General features: G+C 36.2%; 1 long non-coding RNA gene across 1 annotated transcript in view; it reads left to right on the top strand.

Annotated features, from left to right (window-relative positions):
* The first annotated feature begins 1191 nt into the window (after window positions 1–1191).
* Window positions 1192–21642, top strand: part of LOC307194574 — a 226744-nt gene continuing 206293 nt past the window's right edge. Inside the window, exon 1 of the long non-coding RNA XR_013830580.1 lies at window positions 1192–1543. This is a non-coding gene — a long non-coding RNA (uncharacterized lncRNA). The remainder of the gene's footprint in view (window positions 1544–21642) is intronic.

Here is a 21642-nt window from a genome sequence, read left to right as displayed (position 1 = left end):
TTATCTCTCTGAAGCCATTTCGGGAACTAAGAACAGAAACAAAATATTTTAAGGAGCGACACCACTATTGCTCTAATCACTTAGGAAATTACGAGGGTTTGGGGATCTATGTGCCAGGAAGTGGAAGATGACCAAATATATATTTCTTATTATAAATCACAATATCACAGTATCCTGTTTAAGACTTTTTCTCTTCAAGGCCTTTAAAGAAGTGTCTTATGTTCTAGACGCATTATTATTCTGCCTTTTATATTTAGAAATCTAAATATACCTGATATAAATTTTTGTGAATGCTATAAGTGCTAATTTATAAAAATACAGATATCTAAAGGCTTCAGCAGCGTTTATTGAAAAGAGACATGTAATGTTAGCTTTGTAACAAATCGTGTCTGAACATGTGTGGTTGTGTTTCTGGATTTTTTTTCCTCCTTTGGTCAGTTGTATTTTTGGCACCAGTATCATACTGTATTGATAAACTTTATAAATCTTGTTAAAAACCATAGTCCCAAAATGGAGTTGCTTATGCTAAGTCCCCCCTCACCAAACTGAGACCTAATTACAGTTTCAGTTCTCCCAGAAATGGAACCTTAAACCAGTCAGTCAGAATCTTCTGATCAGCAGTAGTGGGGTCGTCTGTCTCACAGGCCCCTGCCATCCCCCGAAGGAAAGTGACTTTGCATTAACCCCACCGCTTCTCTCCCTACTTTATTTTTCCTCATTCCTGCTCCCTTCTGCCAGTAAAAGACTTTTAAGTCTTTCATTTCAAACAGCTCCTCGAGCTCCTTTCTATCTACTAGACTGGATGCTGCCCAATTTGAAGAGAGTTTTGCTCAAATAAAATCTTAAACATTTTAACAAACCTCAGCTTATCTTTTAACAGTTCTGTTACTAACAGTAAGAAGCGGGGACCGAAGGAGAACCCCCACGGCCCCAGGAGCAACAAGCAACCAGACGTGGTACCTGCTGAGCCCTGAGCTCGCTGCCTCTCCCGCCTCAGGAGGTGCTGGGTCCGTCCCTCGCGGAGCCTCTGCAGCTTCCGCCTGATGCGCTTTCACGCTTTTCCCGACCGGGTCTAGAAACAGCCGGAGTTGGACGGGTGCGACTGAGAAACCCTTCCGGGTCTAAGGTTGGACTGCGTCCGATTTAGAAGGCGGACCGGGTAGAGGGTTGGACAGCCGAGGAGTTGGAAACAGGACTGGTTCCGGGCCGGACTGGCTCTGAACGATTTAAGCCGGACTGGGCCTGGCATGAGGTGTCAGGTGAATACAATTTTCTTTTAAGGCCGAACAAGCAGGTTAATCTTACCCAAGATAATCCTGAATTACTGTGGCCACAGGAGAGAACCTTTAACCTAGATTAGTTTATCCATTTAGGAGGCGCCTCAAAGAAAATAGGTCTCAGCCGAGCGCTCACTATAAAGCGTAGAGGGAAAACCATTTTCCCTCCTCTTCAGCTCCTTGTGACCAGCATGAGACCTGCTGGGACGCCCCGCGCGCTCCGGAGCCTGCAGAATCCTGGGGAAACTGGAAGAAGCCGGCAAAGGGTAAGAATTCTTATCAAAGTCAGCTCTCCTAGGCCTCTATCTGTGGTGCCTGGTCGCGAGAGGGAGGGAAACCTTCGCGTTGTCCGTTCCTTTCAGATTGGCAGGCAAAAAGCATGTGTAAGCATTAAATCTTTGACTCTGGACTCCTGAATTTGCTTTTGGATACCCACTGGTTGTCGACCTTTTCTCTCCACCTATCAATAACTGTTTAGTTCTTCTAAACCTTCACAAAGATGATTTTGTTCATTTTTTTCTAGGTTTTCTAGTGTTTCCTCAATAGGAGGATTGTTTTGAATTATTCCGTAATTACTGGAAACAAACATTATTTTCAAGCACTTAAAAGATATTTTTCCAAACAAACCAAGTTTCTCCTTGAAAATAATTGTTGTTCTGAGTTCAGGTGTGAACAGATACTTCAGCCTCATTAGTGAGAAAGTCCCTGATTGAGGGACACTAGTTTCTACTTCTACCTCCTGCTAGCTTCTTTCTTAGGATTATGTGAGATGGGGAATTATTATGTAAAATTTCATGATGCCTTAAGCAGGGAAAATGGAAAAAATTTGACTTTGTCAGTGGAACACATAGGCGGCCTTGCAGAGAAGGTGGCAGAATGTAGGTCCTAGCAATGTTTGAGGTGACGGCATAGATTACACAATTCATAGGAAGATGTTGGGGCTTCAGAACAAGAATCAGGAGCAACTGTAACAACTTACTTAATATATTAAGATATAATATATTCTGCCTTCTCAGGGGCAGAGGAGACTGCCCTTGCTGTGTCCCTGGAATGTTTTGTGGGGAGGATGGGAAGTGATGGTGAACTGTTGAGATGTAGCATCAAATTCTGCCTGTATTTTAGAACTGGGTGGTTAAGCTAATGGCTTTTCGCATTAGTTAGGAAACTTCAGCAGTTAGGAAAGTGCAGAGTCCTAACGACTGGACCGCCAGGGAATTCCCCAGGAAACTTATGTTTAAATACAGCGATAAATACAGTAATCTTCCCAAAGGTGTTTGCGTTTAAGGCTGGTGATTCTGTTAGCAGTTCGGGGTTACCTTATGAGAGAGGATCATAGGAGGTGGGAGGGCTCAGAAACTGGAGTAACGAAGAGCATTACTGAGCCCTGTGGTCCTCTATGGACGTCTAGAAGTAACTGGTGAGAATGGAAGGAATTATGGTGGGGAGGGGTCAGTCATACCTATTGATTTTGTTGCGGTAAAAGGGATACCCACATCTGCTCTATTATCCTTTGCTGAGCTAGTGGGCTGGGACAAAACTTTTAACAATAATGCGAATGGATACATACTATAAAAGAAGTAAATGATAAGCTCCAATGAGGGGAGAAGGGTCATGCCTGACTTTGCTCACAAAGGAACTGTGCCATGCACTGTGCCCGTTGTAGTAGGTACTAAAGAAAGAAGAAAGGAAAGAGGGAGCAAAGGAAAGTTTGTTTTTGTGTTCAGGGGTTCCACTAAATTTAAAGCATCTGATCTAACATTTATTTCTGGGAAAGGACAAACGAAAAGAGAATCTGTGAATTGCAGGTCTTTGTACTTGTTAAAGTGTTCAGTTCAGTTAAATGCATTTTGCCTATTACTAATAAGATATTTTTGTTTGTTTGTTTCAAAAGCAGCTGTTCTATTACTTCAGGGTTACTCTGTGGTAGTTTTCTGGTCATGGCAATAAATTACTAATTTGTATTCTTTCAAGTTATATAATAAAAGCAGTATTTCAGAACGTAATTTTCTCTTCCATACTTTATAGCATGGAATGCTCAGATATCTGAGTGTTTTATACAAACATTTGGGCAAACTTGAAGGTCCTATTTTACTCCCCCTTTCCTGCTTCCTCCTCAAATCCCTCCACCCTGCCCACACACAGACACATACCTATCTTCCTGTGTCTCACCATTATGCTTTCTGGAAGTGATATGGCTTTCTATCTGGGTGAGAAGGCAAAACAGACTCCAAACATTGCAGAAGATTTTATAAACTCTGCCATTTGCACATCTGGTATGTAAGATATCCATAGTGCTCTTTAATCAGCAACACAGATATCTGTGCTTCGGGCACTTGTCAGAGTTACACCACAAATTGACTGCAAATAGCCAGGTCTTGTCAAAATTTACTTGAACTTGGGCAAGCTAACCAGCCACTCTTACCTGTTCGCCAAGCTCTGACCTATGTTAAGAAATATAATCAGGACACAACATGGCTGAATAATGTCATTCATCTTCCTGAAGTTAAAATTGGAATATGTGTAATATAAGAGTAATTCAGCTCAACAAAGATTCTTTGTGGTTGTCGGTAGCTTCCCCATGTATATATAAGTTGTTTGGGGTTCAGAACAATTGAGGGTAAGGTACACAGATTCCCCGTGTACCCCTCCCCCTCCCCCATGCACAGCCTCCTGCGTTTTCAACATCCCCCACAAGAGTGGTCCATTTGTAATAATATGAAACCTTTTCAAACTGGCTTCTTGCACTTGGGTGTTTAAGTTCCCCCATGTCCTTTTAGGGCTTTGTCATTTCTTTTTAGCACTGAATAATATCTCATTGTCTGGATGTACCAGTTGATTTATCCATTCAGCTACTGGAGAACATATTGGTTGCTTCCAAGTTTTGGCAATTAATAATAAATCTGCTATAAACATCCATGTGCAGGTTTTTGTGTGAACATAAGTTTTCAACCCTTTGGGTAAATATCAAGAAGCACTGTTTTTGGATCATACAGTAAGAGTATATTTAGTTTTATAAGAAAACACCATACTGTCTTCCAAAATGTCTGTACCATTTTGCATTCCCACCGGCAATGAATGAGAGTTGCTGTTGCTCTAGCTCCTCACCAGCATTTGGTGCTATCAGCATTCTGGATTTTGACCATTCTAATAGGTGTGTAGTGGTGTGTGTTTTGATTTGAATTTCTTTGCTGACATATGATATGGAACATCTTTATTTTTACGTATTTGCCATCTGTATATCTTCTTTGGTGAGGTGTTTGTTAAGATCTTCGGCTCATTCTTCAATCAGGTTGCTTTCTTACAGTTGACTTTTAAGAGTTCTTTATATATTTTGGATAATAGTCTTTTATCAAATGGGTCTTTTGTAAATATTTTCTCTCAGTCTGTGTGTTGTTTTCTTATTCTCTTGACACTATCTTTAGCAGAGAAGAAGATTTTAATTTTAATCAAGTCCAGCTTATCAATTATTTCTTTCATGGGTTGTGCCTTTGGTGTTGTATCTAAAAAGTCATCACCATACACATGGTCATCCAGGTTTTCTCCTATGTTATCTTTTTAGAAGTTTTATAGTTTTTCATTTTACATTTAGGTCTGTGATTCATTTTAAGTTTTGTGAAGAGTATAAGGTCTGTGTCTAGATTTATTTTTTTGCTTGTGGATGTCTAGTTTTAACAAAGATTTTTTAATCTTTTGGAGAACTGTTTTCACTTATTGTCCACTTACCATGTAAATAAGTTAATATCATGATCTATGAGATACATTTATCCTAGAGATCAGAATAAAATATATAGTTATTCCAAATGACTTTACCGTGCTTTATTTAATGGACAACTAAATTATTTAATTGTTTTTCCCCTCAGTTGTCAGGAAACTTAGAGAATAATTTTGTATTATATTTCCATTTAGTACAACTTAACTAATAGATAATGAACAACAAAAAAGGGAAGAAACTATACTGGGTGTTTCAGAGGAGACAGAGTAAATGGCCCAATCCACACTTTAGCCAGGATTACTGCCCAGCATACTTGTCAGCAGGAAAAGAGAAGCTAAGACAAGTGAACAAATAAGGTTGAGTAGGATGATATTACTGGTGGTTCTTAAAAACTGAATTAGAGGAGGCCAAGGAGGAAAAGAAAATATTTGGATCAGGGACTCTGCAGTCTGTATGGAGAAGATTAGCATTTGCCTTGGCTTTTATTGAAGGTTTGGAGAAGAGGAAAAAGTATTTCAGGTAGAAGAAAAGTAAATGAGCTATATAGGAGTTATTAAGAAGTCTTATTTGATTGGAGCAAATGATGCTTGATATTACAAAATGTGAACGAAACATGGAAAGATAGGGTTTTTTTTTTTTATGGAGTATGGGTATGAAAGCTACGGTGAAGAATTTCAGTTATTAATTCATATCATTCATTTTCTTATCTTTCCAGTGAGATGTATTCTGTATGTTAATTTAAATTTTTTTTCGTAATTGTGTTTCCTGTTTTTAATAATTTAAGTTGCCTCAAATTCATTTTGATGGTAGCAAAACATAAACAACACAATGTACATATGTTGGGAAGGAAAAAAAGACTCCAATAACATTAATTTTTAAAAATATAATTTAAAACATCTGATGTAGAATAGAATGGGAACAAAATAACTAAATTTGTCTAGAGCCTCTATGAGCAAGGCTCTGTGCAGAGTATTTTTCTATATTTTATTTATTCATCATGGAAATTTGGTTATTTGGCATTTTTTCTCAGTTTTATAAGAGATATTCTAAAGCCCAAATAAATTAAATGAGTTTCCCAGAGACCCACAACTCATAGGTGCTCAAAATCAGATTGAAAGGCTGAACTCTAACACTTATTTTCTTCCCATGACACTGTGCCATAATGAATATAACCTAGTGATTAATTCACCTAATTTTCACATTTAAGCTGAATGTCTGACATAAAGTTGATGCACTTTCATATAAATGTAACTTAATTAATACATATTCAGATTTTACATAAATACATAAAGCTAACAGAAGAATCTAGAACAGCAGTCCATTTTTGTTTTGTCCACAAGAGTATTTAGTATAGATATAATTTGTCAACAAAGTCAGCTGGTACAAAATAGAAACTTGGATGATGGTTGTATCTACTATTTCATTTTTTGAAAAATTTTGAGACAATTCATTTTGAGAATAGAAGTTGCATAGGTACACTTTCTGTACCTATTGAGGTTGTTCTGCGATTGTTCTCTGCAGATGTTGATTGACTACAGTCATCCTGGAAGTAGCCAAACAGCCTGATCTTGTTGCCTAAGACATCCTAGCATTTAGCAAATTCCAGACTTCAGGGACACATACCTAGAAAGACGTGGGAATTTGAGGTTCTCTGGACTGTAGAGAACCTCAAATTCCCTGCAGAGTCAATTCTCTGCTTGACTCTCTTTCTAAAGCTCCATTCTGTTCACCAAGACAAAGTAGGATCATTGACATTAGTTCTTCCCAGGGCGCATACCTATGACTCGAAGAAAAAGGTAGTGTCTCTCAATGTAGTATATTCATAATGACTGAAATACTCAATTCCTTCTCCTGTGCATTTATTTACATTTCAATGTGGAATGAAACAAGACATATTCTCTAAGGGGTGGTAGATGGAAGGAAACCAGACCTCCTCCATCATCTGCCAGTTCAGCACCTTCAAGAGTTAGCAATTACTGCAGAATAAAGCTCAACTCCTTACCTTGACATTTACCATTTTCCATGTTCTGTCTCCATCTGTTCATTCTAATATTATCCCCACTGCAGTTTTCCATGTATCTAGTATACACCTAAATGGAAATATTTATTTCCCAAAACATCCCTGTATCTTCTGGGTATGTGATTATAAACAAGAATGGCTGGGACCTTGCTCTTTCGGAACTTACCTTTAATCTTCTGGGTATAAAGCAGTTCTTACAAGGCTTCACAGCCTGTGCATATAAAAGGGACCACACCAGTAGCAGTAATAATCACATCACGCATTCCTCTAACTAGCAGACTGTTGTGTTCCCTTCAGTCTTCCCTAGTTCTATCTGAGGAGTTCCAGAAGTTTCTCACTTGAACTCACAAATTATCATTTTCACTATCATATGGCACTGACCATATTCTGTTTTGGATCCATTGTTTACTCCTCCGAAGCTGTAAATCATTCACGTGCCAAAACAGCACTGATTTCCCCAAATCATTCATGGTCCAAACAGAAGCAGGATAACGTCCTTATTGCCCAGGTCACACTTTTCCACATAGGCACGAAAGTAGGTGGCTCGCCAACACGCATCTCATAGAATCTCTCATAAAATACAGCTTCTTCCTTTCCTGCTTATAGCTCCTTGTTTCCATATAGCTGAAGTGATTACCTTTTAACAGTAAGTAATGAAGATATTTTCACAAGAAACCTACATTTCTGATTCTGTTTGAACAATATTAAATGGAGATATTTTCTTTAAAGTTATTCTGTACTTTGGTTACAAGTGGTCTGTTTATCTTTTAAATCTAGTATGTTCGTGTGTCAGGCAAATTATTTCATTTTTCTTACCTAATTTGAGACCAACTGTAGAAGAACCTAAACCAGAAAGACTTCCCTGTATTGAGAGGATTTAGTAGAATGCATATGAAATCATTTGAATATTAATAAAGTAAAATGGTCACTTATTGGATTTTGTCTTAAAGTCCATGGGGCCAGTCTAGGAGACAAATCTTTGAAATAGAGTCCAAGCTGCTCTTCCCAGCCCATCCTCCTTCATCTCCACCTAATACAATGTGAGAACCTATGTTGGTTCCTTCCTACCCCTTTGATCCCAATCCCTCAAGTCAAATGGTGCAAAATAAGTTATGTTGATTCATTCTGTCAAAGGAAGTCCGAAACACATCAGTGAGCAGAGGCTAGGCCATAGCTGGTACCCTTATTTTGGTTTTTTACATACATAACTTTTTATCCTTTTTAGCTTTATATTCTTTAGAAAAAAGAACTTGGTTTTATTCATCACTGTACCTCCAAGGATTCCTTGCACATAGAACACACTTGAAAAATGATTGTTGAATTGACTCCTTTTGGCCATATTATGCTCACTAAACCCAATTATCTTAAATTAATTGTTACCATGTATATTTTATACCTAACCTCAAATTACTTAGGAAGGTATATAAACTCATACATGATTCCAAAACATAAAACTAGTTTTTGTTTTATAATAATTTTCCTACTCTTTAATCAAATGTATGATGTTGTGTAGACACTGCCTTAAAAGCAGATACTGAAAGCACTAGTATTATATTACAAGGCCATCTGATAGAAAAACAATTATATTAGTGTAACTCACATGATATTGGACAAGGAATGATTAAGCCATCAATTCCCTGGAGCTACTTCTGAGCTACTGCTGCTATAGGGATACAAAGGAAATATTATGGTGGCTATATTTTGCACAATGGGGGGATTCATTTTTGGAGGGAACTCTTCCAGGCAAAGTAGATTTAAAATAGCATTCTCAACAGAAGTAATAAACCTACAAGAGAATGCAGCCAGCAAAGGAAACATACTCAGAATTCTCAGAGAAACAGAAAGCTGAAGCCTCACAGTCTTTGCAACATTTTGCAGAATATATTGGAAGGAAGTGAAGCTTCCAGTAGACAACAAAACATACAACTTTTGCATTTAAAGTAGGTACTTTGAGACTAGGCATAAAAAAAAATTAGACTTGGTAAGAGATACCCTGAAACAGCAAGTAGACATTCCAAGAAAAATTAAGTTGGGACAAAGTAAGCTTCATTCACAGTCAGATTCTCCCAACTTAAATGAAAATATCCAGGGCTTCCCTGGTGGCGCAGTGGTTGGGAGTCCGCCTGCCAATGCAGGGGACGGGGGTTCGTGCCCCGGACCGGGAGGATCCCACATGCCACGGAGCGGCTGGGCCCATGAGTCATGGCCGCTGAGCCTGTGTGTCCGGAGCCTGTACTCCGCAGCGGGAGAGGCCGCAACAGTGAGAGGCCCGCGTACCGCAAAAAAAAAAAAAAAGAAAAGAAAATATCCATAGCCAATCTGGTCACATGTTATCCTCCTCTGTTTATTGAAGAGGAATTGGAGTATGGTCTCAGAAAACCAGGCATGTATTTTAGAGCATTCCATGTTGTAAACTACATATATTCCTCATTACAGCGTACAAGTTCATTTTTCTTAATGAATCCTTTCGTTGCCTGCATAAAGCCCTAAGGCAATGAATACCTTTGGTTATTATTATAAATATATAACAGCTGACAAACACCTCTGGTTATTATTATAAATATATAACAGACTGAATGGAACTATGGAAATTTCTAGTCAATATTAGTATGGGTGGAGTTAAACAGTGCCCCTTAAAGAATTCTGTCTGAATGAGGCTTCTTTCTCTCTGAATATGTCATGTTTTAAATGAATATAGGTCAGAAAAAAACTGTTTTGCAAAGAGTCTGAAGAAGCAGCAAATGTAAAATTATTCTATAAAGCCAAAAAGAAAAGTTATATAAGGTGTTACACAGAGGGAGTGCGCTGTGGAGAAAGAAAATCTACAAGGAAGACAAAAAATGAGTTCTAGTCTTGGCTTATCTCTAACTAGTTCTTTGGCTTTGGTTAAATTCCTAAACCCAGAGTGAATCCTCGTTTACCCCTTATAAGTCAGAACAGACCACTACTGCAAGCTTATAAAGCCCTCTTTTCACCTTAAAAGCCATACTGTAGACCGTTTTCGTCGTCATTGGCATCTGGGGACCAATTCCTCCCCATTGTGCACGGATGACCCCCACACTGCTGTCAGAGCTGAGCTAATTCAGTAAGCTGCTCTTGACTAATACCATCCTACCTCAGTCCTCCACTGAGCACCACCCCATATGAGGGAAAACAAGGTAAGATGCACTTTTAAAAGTAAAACATTATTCATATAGCACCTTTGAGTCTTTAGCTGGTCTCCTGATGACTGATTTGAAATTGTTAAAAAGCATTTCAGGTAGAAACACACTAGTGACACTTTGAAAAGGACACTGTTGAAATGATGATTCATAATTCTAAGAATATGGAGTTAGTAGTGGTTGCAAAATGGGTAAACAAGTATTATCTTAAAATATTTTTGCTTGCACATTAAAATGCATTCAGCTGTGTGCTATGTAAAAACAATTTTTGTTTTTCTAAAATAAAGACTGTTTTTTTCCCCAAGTAGACCCTGGATAACAACATATTTGGATATATTTTATCTATAAAACTAAAAGTTAGATATCTGCATATTTTAAAACATGTTTATAAATATTTAAATTTTAGGCTGTCAATAAAAATTTAAAAGCTCTTGACATACATATATATAGACTCAATAGTGCATATCTGAGGAAGAATGGACTAAAAGATGATCTTATAGATATTTGATCTTATAAATGAGCAAACACAGATGAGAAAAAAATATTCTGTTGTCCTCCCTGAAAGTTTTTTATACTAAATACCTAAAAAGTGTTGGTCTTTTGGCTTACCAAACATATTTTTTTAAGTTTAACATAATAATTGCAGTTATTTCAAAGAACATTTGTTGTGTAACCTCAACTAACTGAAACAGAACTGAGAATTGGTAATTTAAAACCTGGAGTCAAAAGGTACAAACTTCCAATTATAAAATAAGTCAGTCCTGGGCATGTAATGTAAGAATGATGACTACAGTTTATAATACTGTATTGCATACTTGAAAGTTACTAAATGAGTAGATCTTAAAAATTCTCATCACAAGAAGAAAAATTGTAGCTATGAATGGTGGCTGATGTTAATTAGACTTATTGTAATGATCATTTGGCAATATATACAAATATTGATCATTATGATTTACACCTGAAACAAATATAATGTTATATGTCAACTATACCTCAAAAAAAAGTAGAACAAAGGATCCTTAATGAACCAAAATGAGCCATTAAATACTGACATTAAACTTCTTCACTTTATCCATAGGTGATCCCTCAGTCATTCCCTCAAGAAATATTTGCCGTTGTTTCAGGCCGTTACAATAATCTCACTTCTCATATTTTGCAATCATATCAAATTCAAAACAACAAATACAAAAATATTAATTGAACATATACTATAAGAAAGTCATTCAGTGAGTGTGTGGAGGTGATTTTTTTTTTTAAAAAGCTATTGCTTCTGCTTTTGTGGAGGAATTGAGAACATCTGAAAGAGAAAGGACACTAACAGGATGTAGAGTACCTGCAGAATGACAGGATGAATGAGAAAAGAAAATTGTAGAAAAGTAGATGCAAGATCCCAAGTAGCATCATTTTCTGGGCTCTTTTAGTTTAATTTAACACTGCCTTGTACGTTTCAGGAGTTCCTGAGCACATTTTCCAATACACTGTTTTGTAGTATTTGACGTTGTAAATGATGGACTTGGCCATCAAGAAAATACACAATAAACTCTGTCCTCTGAAAAGGCAGAAAAATGTGGGCATGTGGTAGACATCTCTAACAGGGATCTCATCTTGAGCCAGGTCTGAGTCTAAATATAGAGGTCCAAGGATATTTGATTATGTCTGGGGAATGCTAGAGGGATCCCACAGTGTCAACCCACTAAAAGATCTCATGTAAGGGAGCTCTAAACAAAGGAAGATGTAGCCAAGTACAATACATTGACTCAATAATAAGCCTCACATGGCCACTCAGGTACCAACTCTCATGTCACTTCTGTGCATGTTCCATTGCTCAGTGCAAGTCACATAGCTACATCTAACTTGAAGTGGTATGAAAGTACAACACTACCTTATGTCCAGAAAGAGGAGAATAAAGAGGAGAGTAAGAAATATTGGTGAACATCTGTACTTTGCCAGATAATTCCAAGTGTTAGCATAGTGTAGACGTAGAGAAATCCTCATGTGGTGGTGGGAATGTAGACTGGTACTGCTATTCTGTAGGACAACCTGGAAACACATACTTAAATTCAGTGTGTATATTGTCCAGCAGTTCTTCTTCTAGGTATATGGCTCAAACAAATCCTCACACAGGACCACAAGGGGATATGATCCCTCCTGTAAATTGTAGCATTAGTTGAGATGGTGATGAGTTGGCTACAATCTGGGTATCTATCACTGGAACTGGATAGTCAACATGCTATGGCTGCACATGCTGGGGTACCATGCACCAGTCAGAAACCACAGACTAGATGTACATATAGCAAACTTGAAAGCATAGTAACGAGAGAAAAAAAATAGTTGTAATATATGGTCCAAAATGACATTTGTTCAAAAACACAACATATATTTCAAAAGCATAGTTATAAGATCAAAAAGATGTTCATTAAATACATTAGAGTTATTGACTATGAAGAGGGAATGGAAGTGAGTAATGGAGATAAAGGAGTATATATAGACATGAATAAATTTGAAAGGGACTTTGTGATGGAAGTGATTAAATCAATGACCTGGAATTAAGATATAACAAAACAAAATAAACAAGCAAAACAAACAAATAAAACTTGAGGAAGTTATTTCAACTAAACTATGTACAAATCTCAACCCAAATATCATTGTTTTAGGGTTTCCCTCTCTGTTGTAGGATAACCTGGGGCTTTGGCACAATGAATACTCAGGCAGCTATCCATGAGCCCCTGGAAGAGCGGCATTAAAGATTTTAATACTCAAAAAAACAGAATGGAATAACCAGCGGGACCCTCAGAACCTAGTGGAGTGGGAATATCTAGCAGGGGCTGGGGCTAAGGAGAGGGGAGAAGGCAAAGTTCGTTTTGTGCTGTAGGGACAATGGCATAGTGGTGTCGCCATCTGGCAAAAATGTTGGAGCCCAGTGGAGCAGGGTCAGGGGCCATGCATCCAGGGGCAGGAGAAATGGGACTTTCCAGTAGAGTTCAAGGGAGAATGCAGCATCCACTGGAGCAGTATGAAAACTATGTTAAATGTCTCTGCAGATACCTAGAAATAATTGGCAAAAACTAAGGGAGTGGAGGTTAGAACTACAGGACATCAGCAGAAGGGGATAAAGGAGTCTGTAAAACTCAGGTATCTCATTGTCTTGGGGAAATGTGGGTCACAAATAGTTAAAACAAAAATGTTGGTGTTAAAAAGAATATACTTAAGGTAACCAGAAAACCCCCTTACGTAAAATGTCTCATTTTATGATGATGTTCTGAGGATAAATGCAATTGGTTAAATGTTTCAATTAATTCATCCTGACTTTTTCAATGAGATGCGAAAGTGTGGCCATTACAAGAGAAACTCTAACAGTCAGCTTGTTGGAGATTACACTAATGGGAGAGGAAGGGATGTGTCTTTTCCTGAGAACATAAATATATGCAAGCTGGGTATCTGTCTGCAGATTAGCACTTCAGAAAGGTAAGAGGGAGAGACAGCATCAGACAACTCTGTAAAAAAAAAAAAAAAAAGATTGGATTAATCCATTCTGTATGTCAAAGGGAATTAAGAAAGTATCTCAAAATCACACTGAGGCTGGCATCTTCAGTGACAGGAAGAATAGGTCCATTATTAATACTAAGATGGCACAAAGAAGAAAGGATGCTTGGAGAAAATATAATTTCAGCTTTTGAAAAAAAATCATGAGTATTGAGGCTTAGAACATCCATAAGTCAAGGAGATAATTGAAAGCACAGGGAGGGATGTCAAAGGGAAAAGGTATTACTTTGAAATGATGAGCTTGATTCCTTGGATACTTTTTGCTGCCACAGATCTTGATACTAGAAAGTTGGCGAAAAATGTCTCCAATTTGCCAAATACGTAATTACACATGTAGTTAAATATATAGCACACTCTTCTACAAATTCAGTATAACAGGCTCTAGTGTATATATGAAGAGTAGTGGAGTGATGGAAGGAAAATAAGAAATGGAACAGAAGACAAAGATTTCACCATAGATCAACTATCGGATGTCCTTTGGCAAAGAACTTTACCTCTGACCTTTAATATCTTGGGCTATAAAATGGAAATAATGACACTATATCTGACAAGAGTTGTTAACTACTCAAATGAAATCACATATTTAAAAATTTTTTTCTCAGTCTTAATGTGAGATAAAACATTAATTATTGATATTATTCTAAAGTGTTCTTACAGTATTTCTTTTCCTATAAACTGTATTTAGCGAAACTAGCAAATTCTAGGATTGTCCACTGCAAAGCCCAGAGAACATTCAATAAGCTTAATCTCAGATAATATACTATAACTGATGTTTCCTATAACAGTTACAAACATTGTTCCTGTTAAAGGGATTGCTAGAAAGAAGAGAAAGGTAAAGTTAGGCATCCATAGGCAAATCAAAGGTGAAATGTCTCAATTATTGAGCCAAAATATAATCATCAAAGGGGAGCTATAAATACATTTTAAAAAAATCTGAGATGTATTTAATTTTTGACTTTTCACACAAGACTTTAAAATCATATTAACACTTAAAGTTACATTTCAACTTTTACATTTCAACAGATTTTTGTATATTTTGGATATGAAGGAAAGCATCATATTTTAAAAATGTATATGTTTGCCAAAGTTGCACTTTTTTTTTTAACCAGACCATATCTTAGATAATCACTATGTCCCAAGATGAAAATCAGTAGAACAAGTGGTCTTGACAACCACAAACAACAGAATTAACTGCAAGGACCATCTGGCAGATTGTAGAGAAATTTATAATAATAATAATAGTAATAAGAACAACAATGACAGCAATTTAATTAAAGCTAGTTGAATTGGTTGGCATATTAATTACACACATTTCAAAGAAAGCAAGATGTGATTGAAACCCCTTGACCCACAGCATTAACCCACTGCATTCCACCTATGTAAAATTCTCATTATGACCCGCAAGATCCCATTGGGTCTCATCTCTGTTCTTGCCCAATTGTCATCACACATCAATGTCACCTTTTCTCTCTTAATTCCAGCCACAAGGGCCTACACTCAGCCTCTTTGTGTACTATATTCTTTTTGTTTTCCAGAGACTTTGAGCACTCTGTCTACCATGTTCTTCCTCCTATGCTTTACCTAACTCTGACTTATTCTCATTTTATTTCAAAGTCACTTCATTGAAACTATCCCTATCCCTCCAAATTTGGCTGGATTCTCCTCTTCTCTCATGCTGTTCCATATGTTTCTTGCTAGCACTTATTTTTATGCTTATTAATGCCAGTTTCTCCTACAAAATAATAAATTCCTTAAGAGTAAGTCCACATATATTTTTCTCATTATTTTATCCCTAATACCTATTGATATGCTCGCATATAATAGGCAATTTATACCTACCTATTAAGTGAGGGACTAAATATTTAGTGTCTAAATGGTAGAGACCCCATTTGATTCTCAACTCACAAGTAAATTAATTCATCCATTCCTTCTGGTAAATCCAAATGCTAAAAATTATTATGTAATATTTATTTTGTTGGTTGTGTTGAACTAGTTATATGAAATCCATGGTAGAAGGGAAATGACAAGGTTTATGTTCAAGGGAACACTTTCACTCAGTGTGTGGAGCACATAAGGACAGGCTGCTCCATTTTCTGTTTATACTTCCCATTTTTGTTACCTGCAGTGGGAGAGTATTCTTGTACATAAGCTGAGGATAAAGTTGCCCAAGTGTTTCAGCTTTTATATTTTTGTTTGTGTATGGTGTATGTGCATGTACATGTATATATGTGTGTGAGAGAGACATCTGATTGATCGATCGATCGATAGATAGATAAATCATTTGTAAAAGGTCTTGCAACGATTTCCAAAAAACAATTTGTACTTTAATTTGTGTGAAACTCAGAAATTCCCATAGCAGTCAGCACATAAGAACTAATCAATACCTGGCTTCCCTCCCAAGATCTGCTCCTGAGTTTTATTATACTGTGGAGCCATTGTACTCAGACTAAAGTAAGATGCCCATTTTAAGGGTGCGCTCTAGATTTCAGGTCACACCAGCCACGCTGGTATAAGATCTCCTTCAGAGAAAGGAGTGATAATAATACAGCTCCAGCACCATGTTTCATCATGATTAATCATTAGAAGTGTTTAGATCTATGGAGTTTTTAAAAACATCATGAATGAAGCAAAGTTGAGAAACTCTTCAACTGAGCCCCCTCCTTTATGGTTTGAAAATAAATAAGGGAAAGCAGCATGGTGAAGCAGGATTTACTTAAGAGATGAAATGCCTTTTTTTTATACCAGTGTTTTAACTAACACAACATCACACAGCTTATTAGTGGCAGGGTCAGTAATAAAAATTCTGCCTCCTGACACAGCCTGGTGCTCTCCTAATACACTACATGGCCCTGCATAAATCAGTTGGAGATAGAAAAAAATCAGTTTAGAAAAATCATTTTAGAAAAAAATCAGTTTTTTTTCTAAAATGCTTTAGCATGAGAGAGAATGTATAAAATATATTAAGAATTTATCTGACTGTTCCTTCAATTTGAGACATAAGGACAATGTCTTCAGTGAACCAATGCAATAATCAATGTGTATTATATATCCTGAAGTTTCCTCCTGGTACTCTGCACAAAAAAGCTTTGAGATGGTATCTACATATTAGTAACCCTGCCTCTTCTCTACTGGAAAAGCCACTGCCTAGCTGAAGACTTTTGTCATTGGTCCTTTCACCATCCAGGACACATGCTGAATAACAATTGCCCAGCAGATGATCACGTAGCAGTTCCCAAGGTTTAGGTTTTTCATAATCAAAGTATTCCAAAAATTCAAGGATCGTAACAATTTAAAGTTCTTAGTCTCTTCTGGAATGTTTTAAGTAATTAGAAAATGTTTCTGACAATAATTACATTTTTAATGAGAACATTTTTTCATATATCATATTTTTAAAGTACTCAAATTCATATGAACATACACATGTCCCTTCACATTTCCTCTCCTACTCCTGTTCCAGGAGTACTTTGTTACAGCTGTCCTAGAAAACTAATACAATGACCCTGTCAAGATTTGTTTGATTAGGTGGATCCATATTAAATGCCATTTTTTAAATCAAAGGTAGTCAAATAATGGCAATTTCATATGACTAGCCTATACACATTAGTTATATACTAGACATTTCTATGGCTTGTTATCTAGAAAAGAGGTTTCACAACTCGAGGAGAGAGAGAAATTAGCAAACTTTAAATCATAATATCAATACTGTAGTTCTTCTTACATGAGGGCATGTTGAGAATGTAAAAACATGTTCTACTATCTGACTTGTTCAGCACCACAGAAATGCATCTATAACTTTGTATTACTTACAGATTTATTTCTGAGATACTTGCTTGACCAATTCCATATGAGGTAAACAGTCTTTTCACTTTTCTGGATCTGACCTCATAATTCATTTTTCTGATCACTGATCTTACTCCTTTACCCACTGAACCCGAAATTCTCGTAGTCTTTTTTTTAAATCTGGAAATATCTTCATTTATGGGTGTCTAGTATACTGAGTTATTTAACTATTTAGAACTGTGTAGTATACAAAATGACATCACATAGTACACTGAGTGGTAGATATGTAATTTTCTAAGGATAAAGTGTTCAAGATGTAACTACCATAGAAAGGTTTCTATGTGAGAGTAAGATTGATAATACAAAATCAATTGTAACTTTCAAAGGTAGAATGAGCAAGGTTTATACAGACCATATTGTTATGGTTCCAAACATGTTACTGCTCCCAGTAGTGATGCAATGACAATTTGTAATAGCATTCACAGTAACTGGGTGCAAATTAAAGTGGGCTTTGAATAAACGAAAGTAATTGGGGCATTCCTTCATTAGTATTTATTATTTCCTGATGAAAATGTGGAATATCTAAGCCATTTTCCCAAGATTTGCTGGAACACTGTTCAAAAAGTGACACATCCTTTAAAACCTATTACAAAGACTAACCAAACTTAACGTTAAAGGATGTTTTCTTTGTCTCGTCTAATTCCCTCCAGCTATTTAAGCTTCTTTTAGTCAGCCTGTTCTTTCTCATATTTTAATTGGTTCTCACAAAGGATATTCTTAACATGGATTTTCAAGGAACCAAAGTTCCACTTAAGAAAGTTTGGAGGCCAAGTTTCGAGGCCTGAATGTTAAAGGAGAACTCGAAAGCAACAGTAAAAACAGCAAGATTGCATTTGGGTTACAAGATGATCAGAAAGAAGAACAAATAATCATAAACATCTGACGGGAGAATCATAACATTCCTTTTGAACTTTGCATAAAATGTTTTCTATTTTTCTCCATGATATCTTAGCAAAGGGAACAATTTAAAATTTTTTGTCTATGGATAAAATCTGAAAAATGCTGAGCTTCCAAATACAGTATTTTTTTATAGGCTATTTTTTTTTTTTTTTTGCGGTACGCAGGCTTCTCCCGTTGCGGAGCACAGGATCCGGACTCACAGGCTCAGCGGCTATGGCTCACGGGCACAGCCGCTCTGCGGCATGTGGGATGTGGGATGCGGGATGCGGGATGCGGGATGCGGGATCCTCCCAGACTGGGGCACGAACCCGTGTCCCCAGCATCGGCAGGCGGACTCTTAACCACTTTGCCACCAGGGAAGCCCTAAAGGCTCTTTGAAAGCAGAAGTGATTGAGATTATACAGCTTGCCAGGGAAGGATTTACCTTTCTGGTGTCTTCAGCATTCTTAAGATTTGGGAGTTTTTTGTATGTCTCATTTTGTGCTTCCTAAATCTAGTTGGAACTTGGACAAGTACTGAAATCTTCAGAGACCAAGGAATTAAACAGAACAGGAATTAAGGGTTTTGATCATACAACAGGCAAAATTAACCTACTGTCTTTAAGAATGTTTCAGGAATTAGAATTTTTGAAGAACAAATGTTTCTAAATTTTTTAATCTATGAAATAATAAACATAATTTTCCTTAAAGAAGGTTTCCTCAGTGTTTTATCATGAAAAACCATGCTTTTATTACCTCATAAAAATTGTTTCATATACAAAATCACTATTGTGAATACTTATTATGTCTGAGAAATATATATATGGATTTTTTTTATCTTACCCTTCAAATAGCTCTGGGAAGTAGGTATTCTCTTATTCATTTAAAGGATGAGAAATTGCAGGATAATAGAAATTAAGTAACTTGATGATGGTTATAAAGACAATGAGTGACCAAACCACAATTCAAGTTCCAATGAATTTATCTCATTCCCACTCTATGAGAGCAAGCATACTTTGAATTAGGTGTCCAGAAATAATCTTCTGATATTTATAAATGTAATTAAAATAATTAGCCTGTGGGTAGGAACATATTAGTCTTGTCCCTTGAATCCTTTATTAAGGGGTTCTGTTTTACAATAAATGAGAGTATTTTCACTGTCAATGTTCCAAAACTTTAATTTAATTCACATTATACTAATTTACATAGCAATTTTATTCCAATTTCTATTTTTCTTATTTGACAAAAAAATTCTAGTAACTAGTAAAATTTACTTTAGAATTCATCTAGGAATACAACTCACCCTATTGATAGTCTTAGGCATCCACTGATATGTTGAAGCATAGCTTTAAACAAATATTAGATATAAAATCTAGGATGTATATCATAGTGAAGGACGGTAAGAGGCTTTGTTCATTTATTGATAGGAAATATCAATTGTGTTGTGGATGCTAAATATTAGAAGGGAAAATAAGAGTGATGTAGTAACTTGAATAAATAAGCCCCAAAATTATTCTCATTAGAGCATGTGTGTATTTGCACACATGTACGTGTGCATGTAAGATGAAAATAATCATCTCTGGTAAGGGAATAGTAAGATGAATATTTTAAATACTGTCAACGAGAATAATTGTTGCTTCAGTGTCAATAAGAATGTACGTTGCTTCACTATATATACGTGCGTTTAAAAATATTTGCCAATTGTCTTAAAATATTTAAAATTTTTGACCACATAATTGAATTTCTAGAAATCTCTTAGAATAAAAATAATCAAAGGTGCAGACAAAACTATGTACAATTTTTGATTGTGGTATTATTTTATATAGCAAAATGTTGGAAACAATTTTATGTCCCACGATAAGATAATGGCTAAAAATTATGCTAGCTTCATATTATGGATAATTATAGAAAAATTGAAAATTATATTTTCAAAAATGTTTGATGGTATGATTAAGAGTAAATTATAAGAGTACCTACAGTATGAACCCATATGTACACTTGCTCATAGAGAAAATGGAAAAAAAATTCCCAAATATTAATAGTGCTCATCTCTAATAAATTTTATTTTCTTCTTTGTTTTTATTTCAAAGAAATTGGATTAAGTATTGAATTTTTAACAAAAATAAATTATCTTTAAAAATAGATAAGTTTTTGGGAGGAGGTGCCCTTAGGGGTTAGAATGGAGACCTCAATAGGATGATTCCAAAAAAAAAAAAAAACACCCACCATAAATGCACATCGCCATGTGGATATAGCTGCTCACATCCACATTCAGCGGCATTGCTTTATGCCATTCAGGTAGTGCCTGAGCACTTTGCACATGCCTCTGTTTGGAGAACTTCTAAAGGAAGTGATGCTACAGAAAGTGTGATGATTATTTTTTTTCTCATTTATCTGGCAACAATTTTAGATTTAAGTATTGTATCTCAGTGGAGCTAATGCACTGGGCAGAGTGGTTCTAAGAGAACATTTCCTGAGTTTCTAGTTTGAGAGAAATATCTTACATACATTATTCTTTTAAGCAGCACAATAACTCATTTTACAGATTAGGAAGCTGAAGCTCTTGGAGACTATGTAATTTGCCTGTATAAGCATGGTGAGTGAGAGGCAGAATTAGAAGGCTGTATTGTTTCTACTAATATACTGCGGTACTGCCTTAACAGAATTTTCCATAGCATTTAAGCTGTATTTGTACTTGATATCAGAAATATAATTGTCCTGGTGTATAATTTTAGAGAGAAACTGAACTGACAGACTCACCTATAAAGTAAAATTGGACCAACCTATGCTTTTCTAAGATACTCCTCACACTGTAGATGGAGAACATAGCATGTGTCATTAAATTTGCATATATAATAGAAAGGTTTCTGAACTAACTCATTCTTGAATGAATACAGGCAGGCTTACACTGCATTTTCTTTTGTTTCATACATGAAAATAAAAGTAAAATATATTTAGACTTAAATCAGTAATTACTCAAACCTATTGCATTTTACCTCTGTAAATCCAGATAGCCCTTAATATAAAACTATATACAGATATTGTTTGTTTTTATCTATTTATGCCCACAAATTTATGATAAAAATACAGATAAATTCTATACCACTAGATTCAAAGAGAAATGAAACACAAGATTGACAGCAAAGGGGAAGATTTTATTCCATCTGTTAGAAATATGCTTTGAAGAGATCTGCCTGTTTTTCAATACACA

The sequence above is a fragment of the Stenella coeruleoalba genome (assembly GCF_951394435.1).
Source record: "Stenella coeruleoalba genome assembly, chromosome: 11".
Taxonomy (NCBI): Eukaryota; Metazoa; Chordata; class Mammalia; order Artiodactyla; family Delphinidae; genus Stenella; species Stenella coeruleoalba.
The sequence above is the reverse complement of the archived record's forward strand: the minus strand, read 5'-3'. Positions and strand labels throughout refer to the sequence as shown.